Raw genomic sequence first — 17,051 nt, forward strand, 5'->3', positions numbered from 1 at the left:
ACTATGGCTTGAGTTGGAGGAGGAGCTGTCCTGGACCCAAAAGCAGCACCGCTGTTCCACTGCCAAAACCCAGGAACTGAAGGCATCCTTGGAGAGGGAGCAGCAGCTGCCAGCAGAGCAGCTCCAATCCCAGTGGGGACAGCAACAGGCTCAGGAGGTGCGGCAGCAGCGGCAGCCGGGGCAGCAGCAGCGGGTGCCAGAGACCTGCCAGCTGCTGGGCAGGGAGCTGGCTGAGCTCCGTGTGGGGCAGGAGCTGCTGCAGCAGGATTGTCCTGTGGCCGTACACCAGATGTAGGACATGCAGAGGCAGCTGTTTGAGGAGATGAGGCCCAGCAGAAGAGGAAGGGAGGCCTGAAGCAAGCTGCACTGGGAGATGGCAGCTACGAGCTGTGTCCACCACCTCCAAACCAGCTAGCACCGGAGAGGAGGCTCTCCATAGCCAACCTGCAGCAGTTCAGGGGCGAGCTGCCTGCCTCCCCAGACTTAGCCCAGCTCAAAGGCCTTCCTGGGCACCACAGCCATTAGGAGATGTAGAGCTCTTGCTACTCTGGCAGAAATAGGCCCCAGGCACTGGGGGCACAACAGGAAAGATGGACAGAAAGCCACAGTGCTGGACAGCAAGCAACATGCCAGGCTGTGGCAGAAGCTCAGCTCCAGGTGCCAGAGGGGGAGGGCTTGGTGCTTTTTGGAAGAACATGCAGCTGGCTCCTGGAGCAGCACACCTGCCTACAGACTGCTTTAGAAGACCTGGACTAGAAAGAGAGTGCTCTTGAGATGGAGAGTCACCTTCTGAAAAAGCAGGACTCTCCAAAAGTGGGCAAGGAGGCAGAAAAGCCACAGAAGATAAATGCTGCCCTCGCCTTGCAGCTGGAAGGGAAATCCACACAACTGCAGGTGAGCCTCCATCACCTGAGCAGTATTCAAGTGCCACTGCCCATCCAAAGCTCCCCTGAAGAACTGTTCATGGCAGCGTTCCCTCAGCAGAGGGATGGAGAAATGGGAGAGCCCACTAGAGCCAAGCTGGCACAGGACGAGCAGCATGGTTTCTCACAGAAGGCAGCTGAGGAGCCTCAGGCCCATGTGGCTGCAGGTGAAGGGGGCTCCTGTTACACAAGAACCTGCAGTCCAAGTTGTGGGGAGTTCCAGGTGCTACTCACAGCAACAACGAATGAAAACACCTGCCTGGCTGGAGACAACACTCACCTCTGCAAGCAGCTGGGTTTGACAGAAGAGGTTCAAGCTGAAAATGCTGACCTGAAATGGCAAGTTGCAGAGGAGCAGGATTCTGCCATCCACAGGAATGTCTGTCTGCAAACCCAGCTGGAAGAGGCAGAACATGCACTGAAAGCCATGAGAGAAATGGCAGAAAGGAATCAAGGGTTGGAGAAGCAACATAAGGAGCTGGAGTCAGAGGTCCATATGAAAGTCAAAGAAGGCAAGCGTTCATGGAGGACTCAGGCAGGAGTACAAAAGACAACCCTGCAACTGATCCAAGCCTGGCTGATTGAATTGAATGGTCAGTAGGAGAAGCTAAATGAAAGCAGTCAGCAGCTGTTTCAGAAACTGGAACGGCTGGAAAGAGAAAGATCCAACTCTGTAATTTCCAGGCTGCACCAGGCTAACCTGGAAGCAGACAAGGAATCTATCCTCCTGGAAGCTATGAGAAAGTGACCAGCAGAGCTTCGAGCATTCATAGCTCAATACAGCTATGATCCTTTTGATGGTCCCAGTGAGTGGCCTGAACTCTCATTTCTGGACAATATGTTTACATCTTTGGAGACATGGATGAAGATCATTGGTATGAGACAGAACTGCATGATGTCCCGTCCAATCTTGTTGAAGAAGTTGCAGTGATGTGTTACAGCGGGGATACTGTAGCACAATGCACCAAACAAGGAGGCCGTGGAAAAGAAATATATATATATGGACAGATTCTTGATAGATGTTTCAGAGATGTTTAATTTCCCAGCCGCATGGCCGGGGTCTGCCGAGGAACTGAGGCAATCACGGGACCCGAGGGTCCCTGCCCATGCAGGGGAACACAGAACAACCAACGGGGAACGAGGCTGACCAGGGCCAGGGAAACCTCGTGCCTCCCCCCAGGGCCCCTCTCCCAGGGCTACATGGCGGGGGGGAAGACCCCAACAGTGATGGACATCCTGATGGCATCACATCTGATGGAGACCACCTGATGGTCCCTCCAGAGGCTAATGGTTACAGGATGCAGAGGATGTCCAGTCTTCTTATATCTTCCAGTTAAATGTTTTCTTAATGATCTGTCTGTGTCACCTCCCTGTCCTGCGTATATGTGAACGGAAAGGACAATGTGCCGGCTCCTGGGGGCTGGTGTGGGTGGGCTGGGTGCTGGCTACTGGAGTTAACCAGGGAGTGTAGGCACCCCTGGCTTGTGGTGCCAGCTACTGACATGGGTCCCAGTGCAGCCAGTGGAGGGGTGGGGGGTTTGGCCATTTGACACTGGGGGGAGGATGGTGTGGGTCCTGAAAACAACCTACTGGGGGGCCAGGCATGAGTGAGGTGTGTGAGAAGTTCTGTGGGTGTCTCTGTCTTCCCCAAACCTGATGTGCATTGATTGGCATGTGCATTCACCAGCAAACTTCAACCTGGACCAGCTGGTGACTTGGGGGCCCTCAGATGTGGGGGCAGAGGGGCTGTGCTGGGACCTGGGGAGATGTGCAAGTGTGGGGTGCCTGCAGGAGTGCTGCATGTTTGCAGGAAGCACCAAAGTGGAGCAGTCAGTGAGCAGGGGAGCCATGGGGTGTGTCAGAGAGACGGGATCTGGGCAGGGGTACCAGGGCCAGAGAGCAGATTGTGTCAGTACTCGGGGAATCCATACACGTGTGTGCTTGTGACTGTAGAGTGTCAGATGTGTGCCTTTGCTAGTGACCTCCTCTCTCTGCCAGCCCGGGACAAGGCACCAGGCTGGCTTCTAGCAGCCAGGCAGAACTGTACTGCACTGAACTACAGCAGCACGGCAGGAGAGGTCCTGGGCTGGAGTGGCTGGAAGTTGTGGCTAGCCTTGACATCCCTCAGCACTGCGGGTCTCTGGGTTGCATGGGGGAAACTGAATCCTGCTTCATTCCCAGGGCTTCCAGCTGGGGATGAGATGCCTGCACTGCTTCAGCTGAGTCCCTGCCCTGCACAGGATTCAACCAACACCTCCCTGTCACTGCCTGTGTGTCTTTGTTTTGCTATGGGTCAGGAATACCAGAGACCAGAGGGAAATATTTACACCTTTTGCAGACATCCATCTCTGATAGGACAAACCTGCTTTTGGAATCAGTCTCTCTCCTCTCTTTAGAGAGGGATGGCTGGTGATTATTTCAGTCAGCTAAAAGGTGATTTCCTGAGAGTGATTCTGCTGCCCTTCAGGATCTGTCAAACCTGGAGTTCCGGGACATCTCCAGGGAGGCCAAAAGGGGCAGAGAATGTGGCACCTTGGGCTGTCAGAGTGTGAGGCTAGGTGGGTACCCAGGGCTGTCCTTCTGAGTAGGGTCTGTGTGCCAGGGCAGGGACTCTGCTGCCTGCCAGGGTCAGCACTCAGCCAGCCTGGGGAGCTCCCCAGAGTGCTTTGGGGAGAAGCTGGGGGTGGAAGGAGCAGCACCGGGAAGGGCAGGGTCCTGTTTCAGTTGAGAGGGTGCTACATGAGCCAGGGCTGTTCACAGCTCCATATCATCCTCAGGACATTTCTGATGGCAGTTTTGAAGAAGAATGTCAAAGCAGGGGTTGAATGAAAGGGAAGGAGTCTGTGTGTTGTGTTTTCTCCTCTTGGTTCCCTGAGTTGGCAGACTGCATTTTGGAGAAGGCACCAAGACCTCAGCTCTCATTAGGACTTGGTTGAGCTGCTCCTCCCTGCCATCCCCTGCAGAGCAGATGCCTTAGCCAGAGCAAGGTTACCTGACAGGAGAGATACCATGATCAGACGGGGGGTATTCTCAGGGCAAGCCTCATCTCCTGCACGAATCTTTCTTCACCAAAAGAGTTGAAAAGCACTGAGCACTGGCACAGGCTGCCCAGGACAGTGGTGAAGTGACCTAGGTTACAGTGTAAGATGTGCCCACAAGCATGTATTCTATCACCATCTTCAGGAGCTGTTAAAAGCAGGTGGGGCAGTGCTCCCTGCCTCCTCCCTCAAGACCATGTCCTGTTAATGGCCCATCAGTGCCTTATCTCGTGACTCATCATTCCATTGTGAGATGCTCCACCCAGAGGGAGAAACCAAGCATCCCATCCTGGAAAGAAACTGGGATTTTTGAAGGCACAGGCAGCCTTTTCCCACTGGATTTTCCAGAGGACAAGAGCTACATACCTACCCCTGGACCTTCTGAGGAAGACCAGATCTTTCTACACAGGATCACTGCTTCAACAGAACCACATCCATTCACTTCAGGAGGACTGCAGCCACCACCTTATCGGACTGCTGCTGCTGCTACCCTGACTGACAGGGTCAGGTCGTATCTGACTGTCAGTTTAAATCAGATTTGTGATTTGTTCTTTTTTTTCCCCTACCTTGTTCATATATATATATATATATTCATATATATATATATATGTAAGTAAAGAACTGTTATTCCTATTTCCCATATCTTTGCCTGAAAGCCCCTTGATTTCAAAATTATGATAATTCAGAGGGAAGGGGGGGTTGCATCTTCCATTCCAAGGGAGGCTCCTGCCTTCCTTAGGCAGACACCTGTCTTTCAAACCAATCATGAAGTCACCATCCCTGGAGGGATTTAAAAGACATGTAGATGTGTGTCGCGGGTTCGGTTTGTAACCGGGCAGAAACACCAATTTAGTGTAGTGGTTTGGTCCAAAATACTCATTACTGTTTATCTGCTGTGAGATAAGAATTAGGAGAAATGCAAAGCAGGCACCAAACTTGAAAGAATATAAAGTTTATTAACAGACCTAAAAGAGGGAAGAAAAAAAAATTATACCACCTTCAGAACTCTCCTCCTCCTCCCACCTTCCTCCCTTCTCCCACTGACAATGTAAAAAGACAACCCTTAAGATGTTCAGTCTGTTTACCACTTCCATAATAACCTTGTTTAGTCCATTTAGAAAGACAAGTCTCTTCTTGCTCATGCTATGAAAACATTATCACAACGAGAGAGCCGCCCACTTCCAAATATTGTTCAGTCCATTTAGGAAGAGGAGTCTCTGCCTGCGTGTGAGTCCTTTCCCCCTGACTTGCAGCTTATCCCGCAACTGCTTTCGAGGGTCCACTCTTGAAGTTTTTTGGGGTACAATTTTAAGGTTGAGCCGTTCAGAAACAAAAACAGAGGCCCTTCTCCTTCCCTGGGAGCAAAGGGCCTTCATCATCTTCATCGTTAAGACTATCTCTGGGAGCATCTCTAGGTACTGAGGTTTTCTCCTTTCCCGTTTGGAGCAAAAGTCCTCATCTGGTTCATCTCTAGGGACTGAGGTTTTCTCCTTTCCCATTTGGAGCAAAAGTCCTCATCTGGTTCATCTCTCCCTGTCCAAACTTCTCATGAAATTACAGCTGCGTCAGCATCTGCCTATCTCGGCGCAGGTGCTTTTGCTTACAAGTTGAACACTCCACCCCCCATATCTTAATGAAATTACAATGGGATACTCTGATATATCATAGCTTCACAACAGAATTTCAGCTTTAAGCATCTCCTCTCTCTCTCTTCCCTCAGGTTTTCAGCTCTTCACAGCAGTAAAAGGGTTAATCTCACCTCGGCCTTGCAGCTTTGCAGCTGGAATGTTGAATTTTTCTTATCGCAGTGGAGAGGGGGGAGAGCCGAGCTGCTCCAGCTGCCCACGGCAAGGCAGTGGTGGGGGGGGTTCCACGGCTGGAACAGGTCCATGGCTCCAGGATGGCCGTGGCCCGGCCCAGCCTGGCCCAAGCAGGGCCTGGCCGGGCCCGCTGGCCCCCACACGGGGCCTGCAGCCACCTGTGCCAGTGCCGGAAACGAGAGAGAGCTTGGAGGGGGGGTTTGCCTATTCTTAAATGTGGATCACAGAGGTGCTCACAACTTTAAGTGGCTTAGAGAATTGTCCATATTCAAACTGGCCGCTGATAGGTTCTATCAGTTCCCAGAGGAAACTGTAAGCACCCCTTAGCAAGGACGTCCCCTCCGGGACTATGCTTGCTAACCTATGACAATGTGCCACTTGGGAACATGGTTTAGTGGTGGACCAGACAGTGGGGGGTTAACAGTTGGACTTGTGGACTTGGTCATCTTAAAGGTGTTTCCTAATTTAAAAAATTCTTTGCTTCTGAGCCCCTGGTCTGTTCCCCCACCCACCAAAGTCACTGCTGTTAAGGCCATGGGTACAAGGGTGAGGTACCTCCTCAGCAGTCCAGCCTCTGATGAGGAGATACTCCCTTGTGCTCATATGTCTTCCCAGTCCTGCCTCCATTGGCAGGAGCATTGGGGCATTTCTATGTTTCCCTTCTTTGTCACCATCTCATCTGGGGTCTCCTGGTGCTGCAGAAAGTGAGGCTGTAATGAGGTGAACCACCCTTCATGGAACCCAGAAGGTCCCCTGTAAGCCTCCTTTTTTCAGGCGGAGCCCCTCAAGATTCCTCAGCTGCTTCTCATCAGACTTGTGCTCTAGACCCTTCCCCAGCTCCGTTCCCTTCTCTGGACTCGCTGCAGCCCCTCAATGTTTTTCCCATTGTGAGGGGCCCAAAACTGACCTCAGGATACAAGGTGAGGCCTCAGCAGTGCCCAGCACAGGGGGATGGTCACTGCCTGAGTCCTGTTGGCTGTGATAGCCAGTCCCTAAATGCTTACCCACAAGTTCTTGTCTCAGTCTTCATCCATCCCTGGGCACAGCTTGATCCATTGTAGTTGCTCTCTCATGTAAAGAGCAGCTCCACCACCTCGCCTGGCTGACCCATCTTTCTTGGTATGCAGTCATCCACACCAGCATTCCAGTCATGCAAAGTACCCCACCACATCTCTGTGACTGCAATGGGACCACGGCCCTGTGACCACACACAGTTCTCTAATCCTTCCTGTTTGTTGCCCATGCTGTGTGCATTGGTCTGCAGGCATTTGGAGGTAATGGGGCAGGCTGGGGCAGGCTTCCCAGGAGGGGTCCAAGAGGATGCACCACAGCCATACACACCCCTGAGGTGGTTGGCCTTCTGCTCTCATCTTGGGAGGCCACAAAGGTGATTTACCACTGCTCTGGGTTTCCTGGCTTATTCCTGGACATGATGTGGAAGCAGTGCCTTGCGCCCCCAAGCCCTTCAGTTTAAAGCCCAGCTGTCCAAGGTGTCCAGCCTGCTGCCAAAGGTTTCCTGACCTCTTCTAGACATGTGGATCCCATCCCTCCCTAACAGGTTGTAGTCATCAAAGAATATCCTGTTACCATAAAGTCCAAACCCCCATGACAGCACCAGCCACAAAGCCAGAAATTGATTTGCATTATACATCTATTCCTGGCTATCCCCTTGCCTCTTATGGGTAAACTGGAGGAAAAGATTACTTGGGCACCAATATTTTTCACTCGGACCCCAAGGGCTTTGTAATCTCTCTTGATTCTGCCTGGGTTCTGGCTTGTGTGTCATTTGTGCCACATGGAAGAGCAGCAGTGGAGAGCAGTCTGTGCTCTTGAGAGGTTGTGGCACCCTCTCAACAGTATCTCAGACTCAGCTGCCAGAAAGTGGGCTACCTCACATGACTCCCTGCCTCATAGTCCCTTAACAGAGCCGCCCACTGTGAGCACTCATCATTTCTTTTACAGTGTCCCCTGTGTGCTGCTGCTACAGTTTCTCCTTGCAGACCTTACTCATGGCTGTCTAGAGCTGTTAAAGTGCCGATTCTGGGTCTGGTGTGATGCTGGAGGGTGGAGACTGAGGCAGAGCCCTGCTTTTGTGGATCACCAGCTCTGTAGTGCCTCATTCTCAGTGGTGCTGCCACTGGAACATGGTTCTGAAACCACCTGCCCGCATCCATCTCATCTCTAATACTGCACAGCCTTTTCACTGTTATCTGTTCCTGACATAACAGATCATCAACCTGTGCACACCTTATGAAGGTATTTACCTTTTCTCCAGGAGAAAGGTCTGGGCACTTGTTGCAACCCACCCCCTGTACTGAAGTCTCCTTCCTTACCAGTTCTGTCTGGGTGAAGCCTTCCCTTGGGAAGGTCCATGCCTGCTGGACACCAGTTTACTGGGGGATTTGGTGTGAAAGCATGTCTGAGAAAGAACACACGGCTCTCCTCCCCTTGCAGGGGGCAGCTTCCCCTACAGCAAAATAATCTGGAGTTGCCCATCTCACAGTGCTGGATATCGCCAGGTCACAGGTGAGCTTGTCCCCAGGGTTTGTGCTGTTTGCAGGTGTGGGGACAAGCACAGCCATGGACCTGTGTGACATATGAGGGCAAGAGACACAAGCTAGGTCCAAATGAATTTACTTTATTTGCAAAGCTCACCAAATTTATATCCTCAGCCCAAAAGCTATTTTTAACGGCAAGCTTAAAACTAATCACAGTTCTACAATAAATCTATCTTCTTGACATCTTCTATTATTCTTTCCAGAGTCACAAGCCAATAGAGCAGGAATACCGTTCTGTTTCAGATTTCTTCATGTTCTGGTTGAAGTGGTTTCTTGTTCAGCTGGTGCAGTTTGTTCAAACACAGGATGTTGCTGCTGCTGTTCTTATTGTAACCCTTTCCCTACCCCAACAGACCTGCCCTGCTGACATGGCTTCATTGGCTCCAGCAGGATGCAGTGAGCCATTTTCTCCTGCAAATCCAACAGGCTAAAAGGAGCAGGAGACATTGCTCAGAGACAGCCTTGATGCTGACACACATACAGATAAATCACACCAAAGTAACTTTATTGTGTACATTTCAAAAAATCCCTGTTCCTGGAACATCTTTTCAGCAGAAGTTGTGTTCAACAGAACAAGGAGGAGAGTTGACAACATGAGTTGCAACGAGAAATCTGACCAAAGAAAAAGGGTTGGTTCTGACCTTTGAGAGAGATGCAGCATTGGACAGAGGTCCAGAGATGTAACGAGATCTCTGCCCGGGGAGACCCTACACAACTCAGCTGAACAAGGTCCGAAGACACCAAAGGCAGCCTTCAGGTTAGCCCAGCTCTGAGCAGCTGGTTGCCACAGAAACCTCCACAGGTTCCTTCTAACCTCAATTCTTCTGTATGAACTACCAAGTTCTCCTAGAAAAGCCTTATCTTACTCACTCCCCTTCATCATGGTCATATTTTGAGACATGTCCCAGGACCCAGATAGAACCAGAGGTGGATTTTTTTCCTCTCAGATAATACGAGTGGAAATGTGAAGATGGAAATACCTTAATCAACACTGAAAATTGCTACTCGTCCCTCTTCATAATCCAGACAGATCCAGATCTGCTTGGGGGTACTGATTTCAGGAAGGAGAGTGTGATCAGGAGAGGTGAGAGCCTGGAAGTACCCTGCCAACCCTGTCCAGATGCCTTCCTCCGGCTTAAATTCAATATCATCCTTCCTTTTCACATCTTCTGTAGAGACCCCCATGGCCTATCCTTCTGCATCCATCACCTTCACCTCCCAGTAACGTCTCCCTGAGGTGAAGCCATCACAGCCCAGCACACAGCAGCATGGGTTAAACCTCTCAGGGATGTCCTGTCATGTGTCACCTCATTTCACACTTTCGCCATCATCAGACAGGACAAGGTCCCAGTGGGCTGTGTCTGGGTCCAGAACCACTGTACTAGTTTGAAAACAAACCAGTGGGAGGCACCAAGTCAGAATAACAATTTAATAGGGAAATAAAAAACCGGCAGAAAACACTGGTTCAAAGTGACAGAGTCAGGATACAACCTGACACCCTGTTAGTCAGGGTGGCGGTAGCAGTCTGATACGATGGTGGCTGCAGTCCTCCTGAAGTGGTGGATGTGGTTCTGTTGGAGCAGTGATCCTGTAGAAGGGGCTGCTCTTCCTTGGAAGGTGGCTATGTAGCTCCTGTCCTCTGGGAATCCAGTGGAAAGGGTGTCTGTGGTGCTCAGAATCTCAGATTATATCCAGGATGGAATGCTTGGTTCCTCCTTCTGGGTGGAGCATCTCACAATGGGATGGTGAGTGATGAGGCCAGGCGCTGATGGGCTCATTAACAGAAGATGGTCCGGAGGGAGGAGGCAAGGAAACCCTGCCCCACCTGGTTCCAACAGCTCATGAGGATGGTAATAGAATACACTGGGACCCAGGACAACCATGTTCACTGCAGCAGAGATAGAACGAACACATCAGGGCAGAGCTCACTCCAGGGGAGGTCTTGGCTTGAAACACAGAATTTTAAAAGAAACAAAGATTTAGTTAGAGGGTTAGCTGTGCTGAATTTAGTTAAAATAAAAGTGTGTTTAATCAATTAAAAGTTAATAGTTAGTTAAGAAGAGCTGGACCTGAAATGAGTTTTCGAGATGCAAGTAACTGATTACTAAGTAACTGATTATCTGTCACTTTTATGTTTGTTTAGCTGTGCTCAGAATGAGAAACAGAAACATTGATAAATAGATTTAGGGAACGTAAACAATTGTCAATTTGCTCCCTATCTGAGAACCTATTTAAAGCCACGCAAAGAGGAATTGGGAGGTCACCAAAAGTAATTAGAATTGATAAAACCCAGGAAGGCAGAAAGGTAAAATTGAGGATGACTACTTATGCTTCATCTTATGAGACCACTCCCCTAATAAAAAGACCACCAACTCAATTCAGAGCACACACTACACATGCTTAATGACATTAAACTAATTTCCATACAAAGCAGAGAATGGGAGGTGTTAATGTTATAAATATGCATTTGTATTTTGGTTATTCATAACTTTTGTGGATAAATAGACTCTGTGTTTGCTTGTAACTTTGCACTGCGTATCAGGGAATTATCCTGCGCAGCTGCCCAGCGCTGGAATAAACATGCACTTTCTAACTCTAAACTGTTAGAGAGTCTTTGTCTGTCTCATTTGGGTATCGATATTAGATCCCTACCCATATTTTGGTAATTCAGGATGGGGCTGCCTAAGGAAGAAGCAGGGTGGGAGCAAGCACTGGCAGACTGTGGCATGGAAAGGTGCACAAGGTCACAATGTTGGTGCAAGGAACAGAAAAAGAAGCAGAGAGAGAAAAGGATTGTCAGCAGATCTCCAGGCTGAAGACCCCAGATGTCTGAAATGTGGGGACACAGTCACTGAAGATCAGAACTCTCCAGATTTGCCTGAAACTGGAGCATGCACCAAATGAACAAGGAGTTGGGGTGTTACACTTCCTCTGCTAAAGGGAGGGTCGGCAGAACCACCCCTGGTCCCATCAGCAACACTGTGGGAGGGGAACTGCCAGGAAGGGAGAATAAAGCAGGGAAAATGATTTAGCAACCTGAAAGACCAAACTGTAACTACCTTCTTCTAAAGGCACTGCATATCTCCTCCATGCTTTAAAAAACCAACAAACAAAGAAATACAGGTGAGAGGTAATCAAACACACTTGTACTGGGTTATCTCAAGGTAATGATATGCCAGTGTAGCTGCTCACTTTTTGAGCTGTTGTTATCTTTGTTATCTTGGTTTGAAAGACAGGTGTCAGCTAAGGAAGGTAGGATGCAACCCCCCTTCCCTCTGAATTATCATAATTTTGAAATCAAGGGGCTTTCAGGCAAAGATGTGGGAAATAGGAATAACAGTTCTCTACTTTTATATATATATAATCAAGGTAGGGAAAAAAAAAGAACAAATCTGATTTAAACTGACAGTCAGATACGACCTGACCCTGTCAGTCAGGGTAGCAGCAGCAGCAGTCCGATAAGGTGGTGGCTGCAGTCCTCCTGAAGTGAATGGATGTGGTTCTGTTGAAGCAGTGATCCTGTGTAGAAAGATCTGGTCTTCCTCAGAAGGTCCAGGGGTAGGTATGTAGCTCTTGTCCTCTGGAAAATCCAGTGGGAAAAGGCTGCCTGTGCCTTCAAAAATCCCAGTTTCTTTCCAGGATGGGATGCTTGGTTTCTCCCTCTGGGTGGAGCATCTCACAATGGAATGATGAGGCACGAGATAAGGCGCTGATGGGCCATTAACAGGACATGGTCTTGAGGGAGGAGGCAGGGAGCACTGCCCCACCTGCTTTTAACAGCTCCTGAAGATGGTGATAGAATACATGCTTGTGGGCACATCTTACACTGTAACCTAGGACATTTGTGAAAGATATCTCAATGCGTGGATGTTGGGGTCCCTCCCCTGCCATGGAGCCCTGGGAGAGGGGCCCTGGGGGGGGGAGACACGGGGTTTCCGTGCCCCTGCTCAGCTTCATTCCCCATTGGTTGGTTTGGGTTCCCTGATAACGCCAAGGACCCTGGGATCCCGTGACTGCGGACTTCCTGAGCTGAGCCCCGGCCATGCGGCTGGAGAAATAAACATCTCTGAAACATCTACCACGAATCTGTCCACATATACTTTGGTTTCCACGGGACTCCTGGTTTGAAATATAATTGTTGCAGTAATCCCTGCTGCAACAAACTGGTGGAGGAATGCGAGCAAGACATCGATCCCTGAGGAAGATTCGTGAGTAACATAATCACTCTAGACCTCTCTCTTCTCATCTTGGTTTGGATATTCTCTCTGGACTATGGAAGAATCATGGGAAATGGGGCTCTCTGAGCCACAGAGAAAAATGTATCTAGAAGTAAAAGGAATCCTTGAACAACAAAACAAAAAAGTAATGCAACCAGGAGATCTAGAACACTTTTTCATCTGGCTTTTCAAAAGGTTCTCCTGTATTTCTCGAGACTTACTTTTTAATATCGAACCTCCTGTATCTTGTGAGGGGTGTTTCTGGGACGAGATCTGGGATAAAGTATGGAATCAAAGAGAAGCTTTCCGTGCATACCTTATAATCAGGGAAGCTCTTGAGGAGCATTTATATGGTCCCATTACCCCTAAAACAGAGGATCATACTAATCCCATGGCCGAGGCTGCGCAGCCGCCATCCCAGGAGCACATGACTGCAGCCGTGCCGGCGGAGGTGCCTGCGCTGGATGCGCCCGGCCCCCTCGGGAGCGCGCCCCTTATCGCGGACCCCATCCCTGTCTCGGGGTCCCCGGCCACGCGGCCGCGAGTGAGGGAGCGATGCCGCAGGTGCCGCAGGCGCCGTGGGCCACGAGCAGCCAGGAACCGGGCATCGGCGTGGCAGCCCGCTCTGAGCACACGGCTCGGAGAGCCCTGCGGAGGGAGAAGCGGCGGTTTCCACAGCGACACGAGAAGCCGCGCAGCGCCGAGCCGGAACGGGGCCGCTCCCAAAGCAGCGTGGAGTTGGCGGAGCGGAACCGCTCACAGGGCACGGAGCCAGCGGCGATGGCAACGCGGGGCCGCGCAGAGCCCAGACACGCCGGAGCAGCGCCGCTCGGAGAGCGCGGAGCAGCCGCAACGCGGGGGCCCGGCCGAGACGTCGGAGTTGGCGAGGCGGCGGCCACGCGGGACCGGTAGCCACGACAAACACGCAAGCACGTGATAGGAGGAGTTGTAGCCACAAAAGTTACAGGAACTGTGAAATGGTACAATGTAAAAAACAACAATGGATTTATAACACGAGATGATACAGGGGGAGATCTATTCATCCACAGAACTGCCATTAAAAGGAATAACCCTAAAAATTACCTGCAAAGTGTAGGAGATGGGGAGGTTGTGCAATTTGATATAGTGCAAGGAAAGAAGGGTTTACAAGCAGCAAATGTTACTGGGCCTGGAGGTATTCCAGTCAAAGGCAGCCGTTATGCACAAAATTATAAACAATATCCATCCCTGCAATTTCCCTACCCACAGCCTACTTCCCCCTTTTACCCTATACCCAATATGAACCCCTTCCTAAGTTTACCCCATCCCCAGTTTATTCCTAATCCCTTTTTCACCCCATGGCTTCCCTATACAATTCCATTTCCCTACAATTCCTCTCTGATGCCGAAGGGGGGATGAAAAGGGGGAGGGAAGAAATTAAACTCTCTCCTGCATCAGTTTCCCCACAACCCATGCTCGGAGAGTTCTGTCTCCCTTCTGTCAGCCCTAAGATGTTCCAGAGAATCTGTTTGGACATTTTTAAAGACTCAGGAGGGTGGCTTGTTTTGTCTTGAAACTGTTCTTGTTACGTTTATCCAGTTGTTTTCATTCTCCTTTTATTAAAATAAAACGGGTGAGATGTTGGGGTCCCTCCCCTGCCATGGAGCCCTGGGAGACGGGCCCTGGGGGGGAGACACGGGGTTTCCGAGCCCCTGCTCAGCTTCATTCCCCATTGGTTGGTTTGGGTTCCCTGATAACGCCAAGGACCCTGGGATCCCGTGACTGCGGACTTCCTGAGCTGAGCCCCGGCCATGCGGCTGGAGAAATAAACATCTCTGAAACATCTACCACGAATCTGTCCACATATACTTCGGTTTCCATGGGACTCCTGGTTTGAAATATAATTGTTGCAGTAATCCCTGCTGCAACACATGGAGATTTAAAACTTCAGTGTTTGACTACATGAAGGGGCTCCATACGTTTTCTATAAATACAGCCACGTTGCTGGTCCCGATTGGGACATACATTTACGGCAGTCTGTACTTTGAAAACAGGAGGAATTTTCTTCTCAGTATAGAATAATTACAGGGAATAGCCTAAACCTAACGCAGGGTTTGGTGCTTGAAGCACGAGCTCTGGCCGGCCCCAGGTCAGAGACAGTGCAGCTGCGTTACCTCCACGCGTCGCTGAAGTGACTTGGGGATCAGGAAAAGAGCTGCTTGCTGGGTTAGCTAGCTGGCTTCTTTGCAGAGGGAAAGACGGCAGGAGCCCATGATGTCGGCTCACGTTAGCTCGGAGACAAAGGAAGAGAGAGGCTGTTTGGGTCTGGCTTCTAACAGGTTTATTAGAAGTTTCGCAACCCGAACAAGCTGGAATCCGATGTGATGGGATGGAATGCGATGGGAATGATAAGATGGGATCCTCCCTTGAGGCTCGTCCTCAGTTTTATAGGGAATTTGAAAACCACGGGGAAAGGGGAAAACAACCAACGAGTTACAAGCCAGGGGGAGGATGCAATTGAACAAGAACCACTGTGGTAAACCGAGAGGCGGGAGTTATAACAGAACCAATGAACGACCGAATAACCGAGAATTTTCCCGAAGCGGGGGAGGCGGCTTGGACCTGGGCACCGCCCAGGGGGTGCGGCTTAGGCTTCTGAGCCGCCCCTCGACCCACCCTCTGAGTCTGCCTCTTGGGGAACTCGATCCAGGGGAGGGGCTGGGATTGGTTGGCATCACACAGCCCCAGCCCCGCAGTGGGGTGGGTCACACCAACATAAACCCACACAGAGACCAACGGAAAATAACGTTTCTGAAACGAAAGTTCTGTATTTGCTACCTCTTCCTTTCCCAAAAGAAAAACCAAAACCAGGCCACACATGCAAAACACAGATTAGACAAAGGCCCAACTGAGAAGTCTCCCACATAGGAAAGAGAATGATACTCACCAAGTTCTTTGGCTTGAGTCTCTGCAAAAGAAGATAAACCAGCGCAGGGGGGTTGTGGGATATTTGGATATACCCTGTGTCCCCTCTCCCATAAGCGCCTGCATGTGCCCCAGGGTGGGTTTCTGCCACAACTCGGCTGTCCAAAGCCCTGTCCCACCCCCAGCTGGAGCTCTGCTCTGCTGGGGATGGTGCAGTTTATCCTGCTCAAATCTGGGGCAGGAAATGTTCTCTCAGAGGTCCCTTGCTTCCAAGGGGACCAGGGCACTCCCAGCCTGCTGGCACCACCACTGCCACCACCCATTCCCAGCCCCAGACATCATCTCCAGTCATCTCTAATTCTTGATTCTCAAATTCATTCTCCTTCCCCCCAGCCCCAGCCACTTTTCTGGTTACTTTACACTTTAAAAGTGAAAAAACTCAACCAAACCCACCATCCTACAGACACTCTGTAAATAATTCTTTGTAAGGAAGAGGAGGAGACTCACCGATTTCTGCACTGCAGTCCCCTGAACAAGGAACACAAACACACACGAGTTACTGTGTGGCACAGTCCCCTCCTGCGACCCCCACCCCGCTAAAGGACCACACAGGTCCGGACAGGCTGCGGTGGAGGGGGCAGATGCACTGGCTAGTGCTAAGATTGCAAGGACAGATGACCTGTATTTAGTTTCCCCACTTCACTGGCACCAATTTACCAGGAGTTCATTTTTAATAGCCAAAGCACTATTCCTTAGGAATTCCGCGAGCAAGTAAACAAACAAGCAAAATTGCTTGCTCTTCAAGCAAGTTTGGTTTTTTTAAAATTTCTTAGTGATCAAACAATCTATATTTGTATAGGAAATCTGTTACAAGTTCAGGCTTCTGTAATCTTCCCTTAAAGAAAAATAACTGTTCAGAACTATTTCAAGACTTAAATTAAAGGAGTGTCAGAAAGCACTGACAACCACCCAGGGGAAAAATTCTAATGACTGTTTTGGGTGAATTTTGACATGATTACAAGGCCAGAGGATGGCAAAGGAAAATATCTGCCTCAAAGGAACATTTGGACAGAATGGAAGTATGAATGAAAAAGCCTTGAATTTTTCACAGAGGATTTCACCAAGGAGACAGGGAGCAAGACTTAGGCAGTGCTGCTGCTCATGTTGCTGGAAAACAAAACCAATCAGAGCATCACCACCAAACTGGTGCCTTTTTCCCGTGATAGGCTTGTCAGGGTAGGGAGGAGGCTGAAATTGCTCATGAGAGAAAGGCTTCAGCCCAGGAGCTCCTCAGGACCTTTCTTCTCAAGGCCCACCCTCCATAACCCCACTGTGAGCAGAGATCAGCACCACGCTGCTGGAGACCTGAGCTTGGGCTGCAGTTCCAGGGCAGCTGTGAAGGGGCAGGTTTGCCTCAACAAAGGAGGCACAGGGTTAGATGTCACCTGCAGAGGTACATAACTGCCCTGTGCCTGAGCTCTGCAGTGCTGAGAAATCTGAGGCCCCTGCAAAATTAAGTGTGCTGCCCCAAAACTTCCTCTGGCCTTGGGAAGGAAGAACCTTGAGAGCACTTAGAAAAGCAAAGCTCACT

Source organism: Coloeus monedula, assembly GCF_965178545.1.
Source record: "Coloeus monedula genome assembly, chromosome: 27".
NCBI classification, from domain to species: Eukaryota; Metazoa; Chordata; class Aves; order Passeriformes; family Corvidae; genus Coloeus; species Coloeus monedula.